Source organism: Salvelinus namaycush, chromosome 3, assembly GCF_016432855.1.
Source record: "Salvelinus namaycush isolate Seneca chromosome 3, SaNama_1.0, whole genome shotgun sequence".
NCBI classification, from domain to species: Eukaryota; Metazoa; Chordata; class Actinopteri; order Salmoniformes; family Salmonidae; genus Salvelinus; species Salvelinus namaycush.
In genome coordinates, this window is record NC_052309.1 from 65,173,383 (window position 1) to 65,188,028 (window position 14,646).

Here is a 14,646-nt window from a genome sequence, read left to right on the forward strand (position 1 = left end):
ACAATGACATTCTAGATGATTCTGTGCTTCCAACTTTGTGCTAACAGTTTGGCGATGGCTATTTCCTGTTTCAGCATGACAATGTCCCCGTGCACAAAGCGAGGTCCAGACATAAATGGTTTGTCGAGATCGGTGTGTAAGAACTTGACTGGCCTGCACAGAGCCCTGATCTCAACCCCGTTGACCACCTTTGGTATGAATTGGAAGACCAACTGTGAGCCAGGCTTAATTGCCCAACATCAGTCCCCAACCACACTAATGCTCTTGTAGCTGAATAGAAGAAAGTCCCAGCAGCAATGTTCCAACATCTAGTGGAAAGCCTTCCCAGAAGAGTGTAGGCTGTTATAGCAGCAAAGAGGGAACCAACTCCATATTAATGCCCATGATTTTGGAATGAGATGTTCGACGAGCCCGTGTCCACATACTTTTGGATGTATGTGGGGGGGTTTTCCTGAGGAAATTTGTGTTGCAGTGTCTATGCATGCACATACTGTCAAACTGTTTATCTGTGTGTCCATCCTGTTTTTTGTGTGTAGAATCCATGTTTGGTATGTGCATTTATGTGTGTGTGTGTCGTCTGTTTGTTGGTGTGTGTGTGTGATTACTTCTGTGGCTGTGTGTGCTGGGGTGTAAGATTTATCCCAGTTGCTCGATGGTACTTCATTATCATCTGGCTTTGAGAGGGCAGCATCTCAAAACAATTTATGAAAGACACCTTTATTGTGCCCTGTAAAAAAAAAGAGATTGATCCTCTCTCTTTCTCTTCATCATATAGAGTCCTACACGCTCCATTAAAAGAGCCTGGCTTTACACTTTACTACATTTTAAACGGACATATGTCTAGCCAGCTCTGGCATGCGGTGCTAAGGCAGAAAGGAGCTTTAGGACCCGGACCTTCAGCTGTATGAACTTCTATCTCCTTACCTAAATGAGACTGGACTTTCAGTCTGACTGTAGCTGACTTAGGGCTAGTCCAGGCTAGGGTGACTGGGGCCAATCTTCCTCCTTAATTGCACCACTAAATAACACTGTCCATGTTTAATTCAATGACTTCTTATTGCGTTTGTTAGGTTTGGAAGACATGGAGACATAGAGATACTGAGACATGGAGTACTGGGGATAGAATGAGAAGAGTGATTCTCTGTGGCTAGAACTGTGTGGAGATATGCTGCAATTCAATCCAATGAGACCTCTGGGCATAGGAAGGGATCTAGTGGGCGATCCTTGGGGCAGAAGGGTACACCAACACAAGAATACTATTGAGGGTATATCATAGTGAGACAAGAACGATATCGAAGGTAAACAGTACAATGAGATAAGGGTGATGAGGTGCTTAACGTGGTGTTACTGTTACAAAAGAGGTACACGTAAATGTGTGTGTGTTTCCTCTAGGTGGCCCTGGTTGTCATGGTGATTTACATAAGGCCACCCCAGGGGAGTCCCATCACAACCATCTCATTCTAACCCCACTCTAATTGGCCAACGAGTCAATCTGCAGCTGGAGGGCGACTGTTCATTTCACTGAGGGGTTACAGTTGAGGTGACTGGAAATCACAGAGGAGATGGAACTGAATACAGACAGTACCTCGTAGCACAGGAAGAAAGTGTTATCAATTGAAGTCCAAGAGGGGTGTAAAAACTGGAGTAGCCTGAGATAGTAATTGAACTGAGTGAATATAGAATAGCTACATCTGAGTCAGGCAGGTTGACCCTTCATTTGCTATCATTGCACCATAAGGAGGAGGAGGACGGGGAGGAAGAGGAGGAGCAGGAGGAGAATGAGGAAGAGGGGGAGATGGACAGTGTTGCAGTTTTTATCGATCACTTTGGCGCATTTTTCAGGTGTAAGTGATATATTTTCAAAATTCTTCTACAAAACTGATAACACTTGTAATGCCCCCTAATCCTCTGTACAGAACATTTGATTGTGCATTCATTGGGGTTTCACACATTGTTCACCCTTGAGTTATTCATGCAAAATCAGTTGTCAGTGAAATACCATGAGAACATTTTGTGTAGACACCATTACATCACATAATGATAGGCTCACCATTTAGTCATTTTAAAAACCATTTAATCCAATAGCAAAAATACAAGGTAGACATTTCAAAAGTGTTCTTTTTGAAGTGCTGGATAGAAAGAAAAATAGGGCTCCAGACTGTGACCATTTAGTCGCATTTTGCGACCCTTTGACTTGGCTGTGCACATTATATTTTTAATTAGCCGCACTGGTTCAACCTGCACATTCTACATGGTCACCTCAAATCAAAACATCACATTTTGGGGGATAAAACCCTTGTGATTGTATAACATTTCAAAATGCAACTACGGGTAAAAAACACAACTTTGAAAGCAACTAGTTGTCCATATTAAAGAGGGGATAGTCTCAGCTTTCTGTAGGTATCATTTGCATTTCTCAATGATCATTATTTAGCTCAAAGCACACTGTTTTACAATCAAGATATCTGATATTGCTTTGAAATACGGAGCGTGCAAAATTGTGCATTGGCCATCGCAAGTGCACTAGGCCTCATTACAAAGTTTTTTTTAGGACATTACATTTACTGTTAGATTAATACATGGCTACTAGCAGTAGGTGTTATATTTTGATCTAATGTGTTTGAGTTTCCACTGCCTCAGTTTCCACTTCCTTGAATGAGGCCTATATACTGTATAATATTAGTCAGGAGCGCAACTGTGGTTTTAGAAGTGTGGGGGACATATATGTTTTTACTCAGTCAGATAAACAACGTACCCGGACGCTCGTTTTGAATCACATTCCAATTATAAAACTGGGGGGGACAAAATTGGAAATGGTTTAATTAAAAAAAAATGAATATCCAAAACATACAATATACTTGCAGTGAAGCCGCTCAACAACTACAACACACCAGTCATCCAACAGACTCCCATTCAGAGCGGCACACAGAAGCATCCAGGGTCAACGACCTGCTCAAGGGCACGTCGACAGATCTCCCACAAGGCCAAAAACGGGGACCCGAACCCTCCAAGATCCCCCCACAGTTCCCCATGAGCTGCCCCTCAACCATCCGAGACCCCTCCCACAGTCTCCCCCTAAGAAAATAAAAAATAAATACAATTAAATAAAAATAATTCCATTCCCCAAGAACCCACCCAATGCAACAACAACCAAGAAAATGAACTAAAGAGAAAAAAGAAAAAGACAAGGAAAACAGAAAACTGCAATGCAAAAAACAAAGGACATCAAGGACAACTAAAATCATAACAGCAAGGCCAACTGTATATGTTTGAGTGCATGTCTGGCACTATTTACATGTGTGTGTGTCGTATGCATTTGAATGAGAGTGTGTGTATATGCATGTGTACAAACACCTGCACGGCTTCAGCCTCAGGCAAACCGGCGTTAGCTGTAAAAACACTGCGCCCCTGATATTAGTGCACATAAACATGAAGGCAAATTCACCTCTATTAAACAGAAAATGTGAAAATTCGGGAGCCCTATTTTAACAGTAAAATGTAGACAAATAGCCTAATTGTCAACTCAAAATTCATGACAATCACTGGATTAGGTTGCATTTCAAAATATCTTTTAGAATACATTCCTGCTTGGACATGTTAGTTCACAGGAGCTTGGTAGCACCTTAATTGAGTGTGGACAGGCTCGTGGTAATTGCTGGAGCGGAATGGTATCAAATACAGTGCATTCGGAAAGTTTTCAGACACCTTGACCTTTTCCACGTTTTGTTACGTTACAGCCTTATTCTATAATTGATTACATTTAAAAAAAAAAAATGTTTGCACATTTCTAAAAAATAAAATACAGAAATACCTTATTTACATAAGTATTCAGATCCTTTTCTATGACTCAAAATTGTGCTCAGGTGCATCCTGTTTCCATTGGTTATCCTTGAAATGTTTCTACAACTTAATTGGAGTCCACCTATGGTAAATTCAATTGATTGGACATGATTTGGAAGGGCATACACCTGTCTATATAAGGTCCCCCAGTTGACAGTGCATGTCAGAGCAAAAACCAAGACATGAGGTAGAAGGAATTGTGCGTAGAGCTCCGAGACAGGATTGTGTCGAGGCACAGATCTGGGGAAGGGTAACAAAATATTTCTGTAGCATTGAAGGTCCCCAAGAACACAGTGGCCGCCATCATTCTTAAATGGAAGACGTTTTGAACCACCGACTCTTCCTAGATCTGGCCGCCCGAACAAACAGAGCAATCGGGGATAAGGGCCTTGGTCAGGGAGGTGACCAAGAACCTGATGGTCACTCTGACAGAGCTCCAGAGTTCCTCTGTGGAGATGGGAGAAACTTCCAGAAGGACAACCATCTCTGCAGCACTCTACCAATAAGGCCTGTATGGTAGAGTGGCCAGACAGAAGCCACTCCTCAGTAAAAGGCACATGACAGCCCGCTTGGAGTTTGCCAAAAGGCAACTAAAGGACTCAGACCATGAGAAACAAGATTCGATGGGTGGATGAAACCAAGATTGAACTCTTTGGCCTGAACAGGAAAAAGAAACAGAGGTTTCGCAGAAGGAGATCGGAGTGCCTTGTGAGGATCCGGCGACGAGTGGCTAATCTGCCTTTGCCATCGGTACTATTGGCCAACGTACAATCGCTGGATAATAAAGTGGACGAACTAAAAGCATGTATATCCTACCAACGGGACATTAAAAACTGTAATGTCTTATGTTTCACCAAGTCGTGGCTGAATGAAGACATGAATAACATACAGGATAGAACAGCAGCCTCTGGTAAGACAAGGGGTGGCTGTTTATGTATATTTGTAAACAACAGCTGGTGCATGATACCATCGGAAGTCTCAAGGTTTTGCTCTCCATGGGTAGAGTATCTCACGATAAGCTTTAGACCCCACTATCTACCTAGAGCGTTTCATCTATATTCTTTGTAGCTGTCTATTTACCACCACAAACCGATGCTGGCACTAAGACCGCACTCAATGAGCTGTATACGGCCATAAGCAAACAGGAGAACGCACATCCAGAGACGGCGCTCCTAGTGTCCCGGGACTTTAACGCAGGGAAAATTAAATCCGTTTTTCCTCATTTCTACCAGCATGTTAAATGTGCCACCAGAGGGGAAAAAAACTCTAGACCACCTTTACTACACACACAGAGATGCATACAAAGCTCTCCCTCGCCCTCCATTTGGCAAATCTGACCATAATTCAATCCTTCCTGATTCCGGCTTACAAGCAAAAATTAAAGCAGGAAGCGCCAGTGATTCGGTCAATACAAAAGTGGTCAGATGAAGCAGATGCTAAACTACAGGACTGTTTTGCTAGCACAGACTGGAATATGTTCCGGGATTTTTCCGATGGCATTGAGGAGTACACCACATCAGTCATTGGCCTCATCAAGTACATCGATGATGTCGTCCCCACAGTGACTGTACGTACATAGCCCAACCAGAAGTCATGGATTACAGGCAACATCCGCACTGAGCTAAAGGATAGAGCTGCCGCTTTCAAGGAGCAGGACTCTAACCCGGAAGCTTATAAGAAATCCCGCTATGCCCTCCGACGAACCCCATCAAACAGGCAAAGCGTCAATACAGGACTAAGATCGAATCGTACTACACCGGATCTGACACTCGTTGGATGTGGCAGGGCTTGCAAACTATTACATACTACAAAGGGAAGCACAGTTGAGAGCTGCCCAGTGACACAAGCCTACCAGACAAGCTAAATTACTTCTATGCTCACTTCGAGGCAAGTAACACTGAAACATGCATGAGAGCATCAGCTGTTCTGGACGAATGTGTGATCACGCTCTCCGCAGCCAATGTGAGTAAGACCTTTAAACAGGCCAACATTCACAAGGCTGCAGGGCCAGAAAGATTACCAGGACGTGTACTCCGTGTCTTCACTGACATTTTAAACCTCTTCCTGTCTGAGTCTGTAATACCAACATGTTTCAAGCAGACCATCATAGTCGCTGTGCCCAAGAACACTAAGGTAACCTGCCTAAATGACTACCGACCCGTAGCACTCACGTCTGTAGCCATGAAGTGCTTTGAAAGGCTGGTCATGGCTCACATCAACACCATTATCCCAGAAACCCTAGACCCACTCCAATTTTTATACCGCCCCAACAGATCCACAGATGATGCAATCTCTATTTCACCTGGACAAAAGGAACACCTATGTGAGAATGCTATTCATTGACTACAGCTCAGCGTTCAACACCTTAGTGCCCTCAAAGCTCATCACTAAGCTAAGGATCCTGGGATGAAACACCTCCCTCTGCAACCAGATCCCGGACTTCCTGACAGGTCGCCCCCCAGGTGGTAAAGGTAGGTTAAAACAGGGTGTTTTTACCTCAGGGGTGTGTGCTCAGTCCCCTCCTGTACTCCCTGTTCAGTCATGACTGCACTCCAACACCATCATTAAGATTGCCGATGACACAACAGTGGTAGGCCTGATCACCAACAACAATGAGACTATAGGGAGGAGGTCATAGACCTGACCATGTGGTGCAAGGACAACAACCTCTCCCTCAACGTGATTAAGACAAAGGAGATGATTGTGGACTACAGGAAAAGGAAGACCGAGCACACCCCCATTCTCATCGATGGGGCTGTAGTGGAGCAGGTTGAGAGCTTCAAGTTCCTTGGCGTCCACATCACCAACAAACTAACATGGTCCAAGCATACCAAGACAGCCGACAAAACCTATTCCCCCTCAGGAGACTGAAAAGATTTGGCATGGGTCCTCAGATCCTCAAAAGGTTCTACAGCTGCACCATTGAGAGCATCCTGACGGGTTGCATCATTGCCTGGTATGGCAACTGCTCGGCCTCCGACCGCAGGGCACTACAGAGAGTAGTGTGTATGGCCCAGTACATCACTGGGGCCAAGCTTCCTGTCATCCAGGACCTCTATACCCGGCGGTGTCAGAGGAAGGCCCTAAAATTTGTCAAAGACTCCAGCCACCCTAGTCATAGACTGCTCTCTATGGCAAGCAGAGCACCAAGTCTAGGTCCAAGAGGCTTCTAAACAGCTTCTACCCCGAAGCCATCAGACTCCTGAACATCTAATCAAATGGCTACCCACACTATTTGCATCCCACCCGCCCCCCTTACGCTGCTGCTACTCTCTGTTATGTATGCATAGTCAATTTAATAACGCTGCCTACATGTACATATTACCTCAATTACCTTGACTAACCGGTGCCCCCGCACATTCACTCTGTACCTGTACCCCATGTATATAGGCTCCTTGTTATTTTACTGCTGCTCTTTAATTTGTTACTTTTATTTCATTTTTTTGTTTGTATTTTTCTTAAAACTGCATTGTTGGTTATGGGCTTGTAAGTAAGCATTCCACTGTAAGGTATTTGGCACATGTGACAAATTTAATTTGATTTGAATACCAAGCATCACCTCTGGAGGAAACCTGTCACCTTCCCTACTGTGAAGCATGGTGGTGGCAGCATCATTACTTTGGGGATGTTTTTCAGCATCAGGGACTCAGAGACTAGTCAGGAATGAGGGAAAGATGAACAGAGAAAAATACAGAGAGATCCTTGATGAAAACCTGCTCCAGAGCTCTCTGGACCTAAGACTGGGGTGAAGGTTCACCTTCCAACAGAACAGCGCCCCTAATCACACAGCTAAGACAATGCAGGAGTGGCTTTGGAACAAGGCTCTGAATGTCCTTGAGGGGCCCAGCCAGAGGTTTTTGAATAACGTCCTTAAAACGTTCACTGAATGTTTCAATAAGACTGTTCATAACACTGCTTGCTTAGTTTGGATTATGTAACGATGTACGCTGAGAGTCGGAAAGCAAGTTCAGGGAGGGAATACGTTTAATAAATAAATGAACAAAACAAGAAACAAGAACAGTGCACCAACATGAAACAGCAACAATGGTGACTGGGGAAGAACCCAAAGGGAGTGACATAAATGGCAGGTAATCAAGGAGGTGATGGAGTCCAGGTGAGTGTCATTATGCGCGTACCGCTGGTGACAGGTGTGCGCCATAACGAGCAGCCTGGTGACCTAGAGGCTAGAGAGGGAACACACGTGACAGATTAACTGTTTTGAACTTCAAGCACAGATAAGACACATGGAAATGAATTTGCTTAGCCATTAATCATGCATTTTTTTAAATAATGGCACAGCATCAGTGAGATTCAAACCAATGGTCTTCTGTTCTCTATCCATGGAATTAGTCCACTGTGCCACCAGCATGGAGCTAACATGCCATGTTTTTTAACTCATACAAAGATGTTCATTTTACTCTATTCAAACAGACCCCATTTGAAAGGAAACAAGCACTCATTAAGATCAAGTGTGGCCAATTAGTGGGAGCGGCCAACACACCTGAACACACTTAAAGATAGAGGATAGAGAGAGTTTTGTTGATGCTGAGAACGGAATGTGTATATAAATCAAATTGTATTGGTCACATACATATTTAGCAGATGTTATTGCAGGTGTAGCGAAATGCTTGTGTTCCTATCTCCAACAGTGCAGTAGTATCTAACAATTCACAACAATACACACAAATCTAAAAGTAAAAGAATGGAATTAAGAAATATCTAAATATTGGGACGAGCAATGTCGGAGTGGCATTGACTAAAATACAGTAAAACAGTATATAAATATGAAGTTAGTAAAACAGTATGTAAACATTATTAAAGTGACTAGTGTTCCATTATTAAAGTGACCAGTTGTAGCGGCAGTCTACTTCGTCCTCCTCCTCAGACGAGGAGAGGCGAGAAGGATCAGAGGACCAATGTGCAGCGTGGTAATTAGACATAATGAAATTTAATAGGACAAAACCACGATACAAACTGACAAAACACACTAACCGTCACAGTCCTTGCTGGTGCAGACAAAACACAAAGACAGGAAACAACCACCCACAATCCCCAACACAAAACAAGCCACCTATATATGATTCTCAATCAGGGACAACGATTGACAGCTGTCTCTGATTGAGAACCATATCAGGCTGAACATAGAAACAGACGAACTAGACACACAACATAGAATTCCCACCCAGCTCACGTCCTGACCAACACTAAACAAGCAAAACACATAAGAACTCTGGTCAGGACGTTACACCAGTGATTCCTTGTCTATGTACATAGGGCAGGTGTGATCATTCTACAGTGGTCCCTGGAGCGTACTCTCAAACCGGTGTGATTAGAATGCTTATTTAGAACGTCCAGTTTCGATTGACGCAACAATCAGCATTTGAGCTGGCAACACTGTTTTTTCACAGAAACATTTTGCACAAACACAGTCCATCGGGTGCTATAGGTGTCCTGGAGGGCAGGCTGTGTGCCCCCGGTGATGGGTTGGGCAGACCGCACCACCCTCTGGAGAGCCCTGCGGTTGCTTGCGGTGAAGTTGCATTACCAGGCGGTGATACAGCTCTACAGGACGCTCTCAATTGTGCATCTGTAAATGGTTGTGAGGGTCTTAGGGACCAAACCAAATTTCTTCAGCCTCCTGAGGTTGAAGAGGTGCTGTTGAGCCTTCTTTACCACACTGTCTGTGTGGGTGGACCATTTCAGATTGTCAGTGATGTGTACGCCGAGGAACTTGAAGCTTTTCACCTTCTACATTGCAGTCCCGTCGTTGTGGACAGGGGCGTGCTCCCTCTGTTGTCTCCTGAAGTCCAGGATCAGCAACTTCATTTTGTTGACGTTGAGGGAGAGGTTATTTTCCTGGCACCACTCCGCCGGGGCCCTCACCTCCTCCCTGTAGGCTGTCTCGTCATTGTTGGTAATCAGGCCTTCTACTGTTGTAGTAGTGTCACGCTCTGGCCATAGAGAGGCTTTTACTCTCTATTTTGGTTAGGCCAGGGTGTGACTAGGGTGGGCATTCTAGTTTCTTTATTTCTATGTTTTCTATTTATTTGTTTTTGGCCGAGTGTGGTTCCCAATCAGAGGCAGCTGTCTATCGTTGTCTCTTATTGGGAATCATACTTAGGCAGCCTTTTTCCCACCTGTGTTTTGTGGGTAGTTCGTTTCTGTTTAGTGTCTGCACCTGACAGAACTGTTTTGGTTTTTCACTTTGTTATTTTGTTTGAGTGTTACAGAACTACCCACCACCAAAGGACCAAGCAGCGTGGTAAAAAGGACGAGTGGACATGGGAGGAGATCCTGGACGGAAAAGGACCCTGGACGCAGGTCGGGGTGTATCGCCGTCCAAAGGAGGAGATAGAAGCAGCAAAAGCGGAACGGCGACGTTACGAGGAGTTGGAGCAACGAGGCAAGAACGAGAGGCAGCCCTCAATTGTTTGGGGGGTGGCACACGGGGAGATTGGCAGAGTCAGGGTTCAGACCTGAGCCAACTTCTCGTGCTTACCGTGGGGAGCGAGTGACCGGTCAACCACCGTGCTATCTGGTTCTGCACACCATGCCTTCAGTGCTCATCCACAGCCGGTGCGCTCTGTGCAAGCTCCCTGCAGTGGCCGTGCTAGAGTGGGCATTCAGCCAGGACGGATTGTGCCGGCTCAGCGTTCCTGGCCTCCGGTGCATCTCTTCGGCCCAGGTAATCCTGCGCCAGCTCTACGCACGGTGTCCCCGGTTCGCCAGCACAGCCCAGTGCGGCCTGTTCCAGCTCCCCGCACTTGCCGGGCTACAAGGGGTATCCAGCCAGGACGAGTTGTGCCAGCTCTGCGCTCCAGACCTCCGGTGCGCCTCCACGGTCCAGTGTGTCCTGTGCTGGCTCTACGCACTATGCCTCCAGTGCGCCGTCATAGCCCAGTGCGTCCTGTGCCAGCTCTCCACACTCACCGAGCTAAAGTGGGTATCCAGCCAGGACGCATTGTGGCAGCTCCACGTACCAGGCTTCCAGTACGTCTCCTCAGTCCGGTGAGCCCTGTTCCGGCTCCACGTACAAAGCCTCCAGTGATGATCCATGGCACGAAGCCTCCAGTGATGATCCATGGCACGAAGCCTCCAGTGATGATCCAAGGCACGAAGCCTCCAGCGAGGATCCACGGCTCGGAGCCTGCAGCGAGGATCCACTGCACGGAGCCTGCAGCAGCGATCCACGGCACGGAGCCTCCAGCGACGGTCCCCGGTCCGGAGCCTGCAGCGACGGTCCCCGGTCCGGAGCCTGCAGCGACGGTCCCCGGTCCGGAGCCTCCAGCGACGGTCCCCGGTCCGGAGCCTCCAGCGACGGTCCCCGGTCCGGAGCCTCCAGCGACGGTCCCCGGTCCGGAGCCTCCAGCGACGGTCCCCGGTCCGGAGCCTCAGTGGTCTGGTTTCCCCGGTCCGGTGCCTGCAGCGACGGTCCCCGGTCCGGAGCCTGTAGCGACGGTCCCCGGTCCGGTGCCTGTAGCGACGGTTCCCGGTCCGGAGCCTCGGTGGTCTGGTTTCCCCGGTCCGGTGCCTGCAGCGACGGTCCCCGGTCCGGAGCCTGTAGCGACGGTTCCCAGTCCGGAGCCTCGGTGGTCTGGTTCCTCCGGCGATGATCTGCGGCCCGGTTCCTCCAGTGAAGGTCCATGCACCAGGGCCGCCACCAAAGCGGAGGGATCTGTGGGCGGAGGGGGGTCTACGTCCCACACCGGAGCCGCCGCCGTGAAGAGATGCCCACCAGGACCCTCCCCTTTAGAGTCAGGTTTTGCGGCCGGAGTCCGCACCTTTGGGGTGGGAGGTACTGTCACGCCCTGGCCATAGAGAGGCTTTTATTCTCTATTTTGGTTAGGCCAGGGTGTGACTAGGGTGGGCATTCTAGTTTCTTTATTTCTATGTTTTCTATTTATTTGTTTTTGGCCGAGTGTGGTTCCCAATCAGAGGCAGCTGTCTATCGTTGTCTCTGATTGGGAATCATACTTAGGCAGCCTTTTTCCCACCTGTGTTTTGTGGGTAGTTAGTTTCTGTTTAGTGTCTGCACCTGACAGAACTGTTTCGGTTTTTCTCTTTGTTATTTTGTTTGAGTGTTTTTGAGGAATAAAATATCATGAACACTTACCACGCTGCGCTTTGGTCCATGCCTTCCGACGAGAGACGTTACAAGTAGGCCTGTTTTTAAATAACATTGTTAGAACATTCTTTAAACGTTATTAATGTTTTATTGTGGTTTTTATTAATGTTCTGAGAACCATGAGGAAACCTGCAAAACATTATGCTGAAGTACTGAAATTCCCACAGAAGAACATTGTTTATTACTGTTCTCAGAATGTTCTGATAACATGACTTTAAATAGAACCATGAGGAAACCTGTAGAAAACGTTATGCTGAAGTACTGAAATTACCATATAAGGACGTTGTTTCTTAACTTTCTCGGAACTATTTGAGAATATTCCCAATGTCAAACCAGCTGGAGGACGTTCCTAGAACATTACCAAAAATATAACCATGTTTGAACTTTTAGGAAACGTTTTGTTAAAGTAATGACCGAGAAAATATCCTGCCCCATTCCCAGAAAGTTGTGGGAAGGTTGTATGCAAAATAACCATAGGACAACCATGCTCTCACCAAGCTCTAAGAAACATATGGTTCTCAGAACGTTTTGTGCTAGCTGGGTACAGTGTATCAATGAAATTCCTATAATGAGTGGAATGTGTTGTTATATACAACACAGGTATTTTAGCACTACACTGACTCTTTCTACTTTGTCCTATTGAAGCACACCGGCTGATGGAGAATGATGATGTAGTATTTACAGCCACATTCATATATGATATTGTTTTACCCACTATCATAAATTATGTCACACTGATACATTGATGAGGTAAAAAATATATAATTTGACAGTGTTCAGCAGTTATCAAATATATACTCAGATTGAATATGTATCCAAATTGAAAGTGTGATTTGGTGCAGTGATCAAGTGACTGTGAATTGGTCTGTTGTACTCAGGAAATTGAAAATGTGTTTAGAGTTTTGAAACAGCCATTTTGATGATCTGTTTAGATTTTTGTGCTTAGAGGTGAAAATGTACCACATACTGGATTACAAAACTGTAATCCAGTCAGGAAACTGTCTCTTCTCTCCTCTGTTGAGGTCATAGTCCTGCTGTATCACTCACTGGACAGATTAACTGAACATACAGACGTGTGTGTGTGTTCGACAGAAACACACTAACATGTACAAAGAGAGGACTGAAAGGAGAAAGGATACCATGGTGATGTCGAGAAAAGGGAGACGAAGTGAGTGTGGGCGAGCGATGGAGACAATGGTGTCCCCTCGCCATCACACAACAGCCCACCCGCCCTCCTACACACATACACACACACACACTCTCAATTAGGCTACAGCTCATCTGTCCAGTTCTCCTCTCTTCTCTACAGGGGTTAAACCGAGGTCGCATGCTCATATAGGGTCACTGGGAGGTCATGGGCAGACTGTCTCCCAGGAAGCACCAGTGCGCTAAACAGAATAATAACAACCATAAAAACAATATGTTTTACTTATACTGAAAAGCGTATTCCTCAAACCCAATGACATTTACATCCCAGCAGTGGCAGAGGGTATCAAACACAACAAACCAAATCCACATAAGTTTAAAAAAAGGACACAAAGAACATGCTAGAAAAGATGCATACGGTGGTCTACAGTGTTGCCATAGGTTCAACTCCAGTCTACTGCACTTTGACACAACCTCTATCTTTCCCCACTGTCGTCTTCTCTTTCTATCTGTTCAATAAAGTCTGAAAATATCTTCAAAATATATTTAAAGATACTGTGCATACAGAATATACAGTAACCTACCCTACAGTGATACTGAAAAGTCACGTGACTAAACTGTGGCGTTGCTTGACAACATCAACGGGATCAATGGCATTCATCACAAAACAAGCCATGGTAAAGAATGCATTTTAAATGGGGAATGATAGGTTATCATAAGGGCTGGGGGAAAAAAAGAGAAAGGTACAGTAAAGGAATGAAGAATTATAGATAGACGCTAACTTGAACCAGATGGTGTCTCGAGCTGATAGTAGGTATATCTATCATTATTATTTTGGTGCTGCGTGCCTGGAAATATTGAGAGAATATTTCTATTTAGTCCTTCACTGTCAGAGAGGCTGTTGTCACTGCATGCTTATGGACGGATGGTTCTATATTGATGTTTAGTATACATCATCACTGTCCTCACAATATCAGAATAGTTTGAGGATACACAGACACACTCGCACAGACACGCTCACACACACACATCACCGCCCACACACGCATGCACATTAACCCTTCTCCATGTCCATTTCTCCATCCCTCCAGCCAGTGTGTCTCCTCTCCATCCAGAGAGGAGAGAGAGAGCCCCATCTTCCAATCCTGAAGTAGATACGCATGTAGCCAAAAGGAAATGTCCATTTGCAGAACACTTAGCCTCGCTTTTGCCAGAGTGCGCTCAATACATACACAATATTGTCCTGTAACTGGAACAGTGCTGGCGTCGCGTCCGGGACCAGGGGACGATTAAGGTGTCTGGCGGCCCCCGGGCGGCCCCTGGCCATAAAAACGCCAGCAGGGGCCTTTTTCCACGGCCCTCAATTGATTTAAGGGGAGCCCTCAACGTCCGTTGTGCATTTTCATCGAAACGGAAAAATCAATGCTAAGTAGATTTAGATTTCACTGCTGTCCATATTTCACCGAGGCCGGCTCCCCAGGAACACTGACGCGGAGTTGTCGGCCATTACGGTTAGCGCGGTAGCCATTAGCATT